Genomic DNA, 6,812 nt, shown 5'->3' with positions numbered 1-6,812 from the left:
CACAATCCACCCCATAGTTGAGTTGTGAGTGTTTCCTATCCTGAAAAAGCCAAAAAAAAATACGGTTAGGGTTTGCCATACCTTAGATTGCACTAATTTCAAGTTTTAGTTACTTTTCGTAGTTGTTTTTGCGTATCTTTTTCTTTCATCTAGTTGTTAGGGTTTGTGTCTCTATTATCATCTAGTTTCATTTTTATTACTCCGAGTTCACATAGCGTACAGTGTGCTTGTTCCCAACCATAGACACAGCCTTTCGATATAAAGTGACTAGGAACTTCCCCAGAAGAGACTAGTTTTACCGCTCGACAGGATGCTCGTTAGGTTATCGGTGCTTTGCAATTTCTGTTGGCCGTGTTATCAAGGAGTTGAGTCATAAAATCAAAAAAAAATAGAAAAGAAGTAAAAAGAGCTACATAGCTGCGTGTTCTACAAAAAGAAAAATCCAAAAAGAAAAGTGACGTGCTAGTACAATCAAGTGAAGGCCTAAGTTTACTTTACTGCACCCGTAGTTGAGCAATCTTGTGCCTGTCTCGTTGAGCTTTGCTAGCGTCTCTCTAGTGCATTGCAACCTTTCCTACATATAGTTGCATTGCCACATTTATCGCCTTGTGTGAGTATCATTGGTTGTCTACGGTCAGCGCTAGAGCTTATTATTGGTGCAAATAGGTAGCCCACCTACAGCCCCACATATATCCTGCTTTGTCGTGTGATTTGTTCTTATACCCTTGATATTCGCTTCGCTACATCCGTGCACTAGTTGTTACAAGTGGTAAGCAATATTAATTCACTTTGGAGCGGTAAGATTTCCTTTTCTTATCAGTTTTGAGTGAGTTGTGAGAGTACCACCATATATTTTTGATTTAGTGCACTAACCTACTAACCATGTCTGCTAGTGATGAAAAAATTGTTAACCAGGAGAACAAAAACTCTGCGGATTTGATGACATGGAGGGAGTATGAGGCTCTTCGTAATGAGATGCGACGTGAATTCCGCGCTCAGGATGATGAGCTTAGGGGAACGGTCCAAGGGATCTCCCAAAAGCTGGATGCTACTAATGCAACCGTCACCACAATGCGAGATCAAATGACGGATATCCAGCGCAGTCTTCTCGATTTGCGACTAGCTGTTGAGAATTTGACCGAACAACAACAACAACAAGATGAAGAAGATCCTGAGCTTCAAGATGACGCACCTAATGCTAATCGTGGTGCACCACGTGGTAATCTCCCTCGTGGGTTTGCTGAACAACGACGTCCAGGTCGTGGGTTTGAAGAAGAAGATGGATTGGGTAAGCCTAAGTTCTCCATACCTAAGTTTGAAGGAGGTGCTGATGTTGAAGAATACCTCACTTGGGAGCTGAAGATTGAGAAGTTATGGCGCTTACATAATTACACTGAAGATAGGAAGATCAAGCTTGCTTCTTCCGAATTTGATGGCTATGCATTGCGTTGGTGGGATCGATTTGTTAGTGCTCGCGACGAAGATGGTGAACCGCCTATTATCACATGGCGTGCTATGAAGGCGGCGATGAACGAGCGTTTTGTGCCCACTAATTATTTGCGCAATATATTTGATAAGTTGACCCTATTGAGACAAGGTGTGAAGATTGTTGATGAATATTACATGGAGATGGAAGTGCTCATGCAGCGTGGTCGTGTCAAAGAATCCCTTGAGATGACAATGACTCGTTTTCTCAATGGTTTGAAGTATGATATCAAAGGCATTGTTCGTCATTACAGTTACACCACTATGAATGAGTTGCTTGATGTCTACGGGAACTTCTATTCTTGTAGACAGTGTTGGGCCTCCAAGAGCAGAGGTTTGTAGAACAGCAGCAAGTTTTCCCTTAAGTGGATCACCCAAGGTTTATCGATCTCAGGGAGGAAGAGGTCAAAGATATCCCTCTCATGCAACCCTGCAACCACAAAGCAAGAAGTCTCTTGTGTCCCCAACACACCTAATAGGTGCACTAGTTCGGCGAAGAGATAGTGAAATACAGGTGGTATAAATAAGTATGAGCAGTGGCAACGGCACCAGAAAAGTGCTTTGCCCAGGACAGTAAATAAGCAGTAATAACGCAGTAAAACAGTAAACAAGCAGCGATAGCAGTATTTAGAAACAATGCCTAGGGATCATACTTTCACTAGTGGACACTCTCAACATTGATCACATAACAGAATAGATAAATGCATACTCTACACTCTTGTTGGATGATGAACACCATTGCGTAGGATTACACGAACCCTCAATGCCGGAGTTAACAAGCTCCACAATATTCAATGTTCATATTTAAATAACCTTAGAGTGCATGAAAGATCAACACGACTAAACCAAGTACTAACATAGCATGCACATTGTCACCTTCACACTATGTAGGAGGAATAGATCACATCAATACCATCATAGCAATAGTTAACTTCATAATCTACAAGAGATTATAATCATAGCCTACGCCAAGTACTAACACGGATGCACACACCGTCACCATTACACCGTGCGGGAGGAATAAAACTACTTTAATAACATCACTAGAGTAGCACATAGAATAGTAGTGATACAAAACTCATATGAATCTCAATCATGTAAAGCAGCTCATGAGATTATTGTATTGAGGTACATGGGAGAGAGATGAACCACATAGCTACAGCGGAGCCCTCAGCCTCGGGGTGGATTACTCCCTCCTCATCATGGAGGCAGCGATGGCGGTGAAGATGGCGGTGAAGACGGCGGTGGAGATGGCTCCGGGCAATTCCCCGTCCCGGCAGGTGCCGGAACAGAGAGTTCCGTCCCCCGAATTGGAGTTTCGCGACGGTGGCGGCGCCCGGAGTCTTTCCGGAGTTTCGTCAAGAGGTACTGCGTTTTTAGGTCGAAAGGGGTTATATAGGCGAAGAGGCGGCGCAGAGGGCCGACAGGGTGGCCCCACCATAGGCCGGCGCGGCCGTGGTCCGGCCCGCGCCGCCTTATGGTGTGGTGGCCCCCCGGCCCCTCTCCGACTCTTCTTCGGTGTTCGGAGCCTTCCGGGAAAAATAGGAGGTTTGGCGTTGATTTCGTCCAATTCCGAGAATATTGCCCGAACAGCCTTTCCGGAACCAAAAACAGCAGAAAACAAGCAACCGGCCTTTCGGCATCTCGTCAATAGGTTAGTACCGGAAAACGCATAATAATGACATAAAGTGTGAACAAAACATGTCGGTATTGTCATAAAACAAGCATGGAACATCAGAAATTATAGATACGTTGGAGACGTATCAGCATCCCCAAGCTTAGTTCTGCTCATCCCGAGCAGGTAAAACGATAACAAAGATAATTTATGAAGTGACATGCCATCATAACCTTGATCATACTATTTGTAAACATATGTAATGAATGCAGCAATCAAAACAATGGTAATGACATGAGTAAACAAGTGAATCATAAAGCAAAGACTTTTCATGAATAGTACTTCAAGACAAGCATCAATAAGTCTTGCATAAGAGTTAACTCATAAAGCAATAAATCAAAGTAAAGGTATTGAAGCAACACAAAGGAAGATTAAGTTTCAGCGGTTGCTTTCAACTTGTAACATGTATATCTCATGGATAATTGTCAACATAGAGTAATATAACAAGTGCAATATGCAAATATGTAGGAATCAATGCACGAGTTCACACAAGTGTTTGCTTCTTGAGGTGGAGAGAAATAGGTGAACTGACTCAACATAAAAGTAAAAAAGAATGGTCCTTCAAAGAGGAAAGCATCGATTGCTATATTTGTGCTAGAGCTTTTATTTTGAAAACATGAAACAATTTTGTCAACGGTAGTAATAAAGCATATGAGTTATGTAAATTATATCTTACAAGTTGCTAGCCTCATGCATAGTATACTAATAGTGCCCGCACCTTGTCCTAATTAGCTTGGACTACCGGATCATCGCAATACACATGTTTTAACCAAGTGTCACAATGGGGTACCTCCATGCCGCTCTGTACAAAGGTCTAAGGAGAAAGCTCGCATTTTGGATTTCTCGCTTTTGATTATTCTCAACTTAGACATCCATACCGGGACAACATGGACAACGAGATAATGGACTCCTCTTTAATGCATAAGCATGTGGCAACAATTATTATTCTCATATGAGATTGAGGATATATGTCCAAAACTGAAACTTCCACCATGAATCATGGCTTTAGTTAGCGGCCCAATGTTCTTCTCTAACAATATGCATGCTCCAACCATTAAGGTGGTAGATCTCTCTTACTTCGTACAAGACGGACATGCATAGCAACTCACATGATATTCAACAAAGAATAGTTGATGGCGTCCCCGTAAGCATGGTTATCGCACAACAAGCAACTTAATAAGAGATAAAGTGCATAAGTACATATTCAATACCACAATAGTTTTTAAGCTATTTGTCCCATGAGCTATATATTGCAAAGGCGAATGATGGAATTTTAAAGGTAGCACTCAAGCAATTTACTTTGGAATGGCGGAGAAATACCATGTAGTAGGTAGGTATGGTGGACACAAATGGCATAGTGGTTGGCTCAAGGATTTTGGATGCATGAGAAGTATTCCCTCTCGATACAAGGTTTAGGCTAGCAAGGTTATTTGAAACAAACACAAGGATGAACGGTGCAGCAAAACTCACATAAAAGACATATTGTAAACATTATAAGACTCTACACCGTCTTCCTTGTTGTTCAAAACTCAATACTAGAAATTATCTAGACTTTAGAGAAACCAAATATGCAAACCAAATTAGCAAGATCTATGTGTTTCTTCATTAATGGGTGCAAAGTATATGATGCAAGAGCTTAAACATGAGCACAACAATTGCCAAGTATCAAATTATCCAAGACATTTTAGAATTACTACATGTAGCATTTTCCAATTCCAACCATATAACAATTTAACGAAGAAGAAACTTCGCCATGAATACTATGAGTAAAGCCTAAGGACATACTTGTCCATATGCTACAGCGGAGCGTGTCTCTCTCCCATACAGTGAATGCTAGGATCCATTTTATTCAAACAAAACAAAAACAAAAACAAATAGACGGTCCAAGCAAAGTACATAAGATGTGACGGAATAAAAATATAGTTTCAGGGGAGGAACCTGATAATGTTGTCGATGAAGAAGGGGATGCCTTGGGCATCCCCAAGCTTAAACGCTTGAGTCTTCTTAGAATATGCAGGGGTGAACCACCGGGGCATCCCCAAGCTTAGAGCTTTCACTCTCCTTGATCATATTGTATCATACTCCTCTCTTGATCCTTGAAAACTTCCTCCACACCAAACTCGAAACAACTCATTAGAGGGTTAGTGGACAATAAAAATTAACATGTTCAGAGGTGACACAATCATTCTTAACACTTCTGGATATTGCATAAAGCTACTGGACATTAATGGAACAAAGAAATTCATCCATCATAGCAAAAGAGGCAATGCGAAATAAAAGGCAGAATCTGTCAAAACAGAACAGTCCGTAAAGATGGATTTTATTGAGGCACCAGACTTGCTCAAATGAAAATGCCCAAATTGAATGAAAGTTGCGTACATATCTGAGGATCATGCACGTAAATTGGCTTAATTTTATGAGCTACCTACAGGGAGGCAGGTCGAAATTCGTGACAGCAAAGAAATCAGAAACTGCGCAGTAATCCAAATCTAGTATGAACTTTACTATCAAAGACTTTACTTGGCACAACAAAACACAAAACTCAGATAAGGAGAGGTTGCTACAGTAGTAAAAAACTTCCAAGACACAAATATAAAACAAAGTACTGTAGAAAAATAACACATGGGTTATCTCCCAAGAAGTTCTTTCTTTATAGCCGTTAAGATGGGCTCAGCAGTTTTAATGATGCACTCGCAAGAAATAGTATTTGAAGCAAAAGAGAGCATCAAGAGGCAAATTCAAAACACATTTATGTCTAACATGCTTCCTATGAAGAGGCATCTTGTACACAAATGAATTCATGAAGAACAAAGTGACAAGCATAAGAGGATAAAATACGAGTGACTTCAAGATTCTCAACATAAAGAGGGGAAACTTAATATTATTAAGATGCATATAACCATATTTCCCTCTCTCATAATAACTTTCAGTAGCATCGTTGATGAAATCCACAATATACCCATCACTTAAAACATTCTTATCATGGTTCATATGCATAGAAGTATCATTAAATTTGGCATAAGAAGAGTTATTCTCATTAATAGTAATTGGAGCAAGATTATTATCAAGAATTTGAACATGGTAAACAAGTTGCATACTAAGGGAATTGTTTTTGGTAATCCAATCATAACTATGACAAGTTTCATAAGGATAGTTATAACCTATATCATAGCATTCTTTATAATAATCATCAAAGGTCGGAGGCACAGTGTCATCATAAGAAATAGAATAGTTATCTTTCACTGATGGTTTATCTGTGTCCATACCATCATTGTTATTGGAAGGAGATGTATCAAACACATAATGATCAGTAGCAAAAGGATTTTCAAACACCTCTTCCCCAAGCTTAGAGCTTTCTATATCATTATGGGAGGAAGCATGGATAGCACTGACACTATGGCAATTATTATCATCATCATTTTCAGAATTAGTTTCCCGGAGATTTGCAATATCAAAAGTAGTGTGCTCATTTAAATCATGATTGCTAATGTATGTAAAGGGCATAGGAAGATCATCGTATTCAGATTCATTGTCACAATAATCATTAGGAGCAACATACTTACGGTTACCTAGCGTTATCTCATTCACGCGGGGATACACCGTTACCTCTTTCTTTTTATTCTCCTTCTTCTTCTTCTTCTTCTTCGTTCCC

This window comes from Lolium rigidum, chromosome 7, assembly GCF_022539505.1.
Source record: "Lolium rigidum isolate FL_2022 chromosome 7, APGP_CSIRO_Lrig_0.1, whole genome shotgun sequence".
Taxonomy (NCBI): domain Eukaryota; kingdom Viridiplantae; phylum Streptophyta; class Magnoliopsida; order Poales; family Poaceae; genus Lolium; species Lolium rigidum.
The sequence above is the reverse complement of the archived record's forward strand: the minus strand, read 5'-3'. Positions refer to the sequence as shown.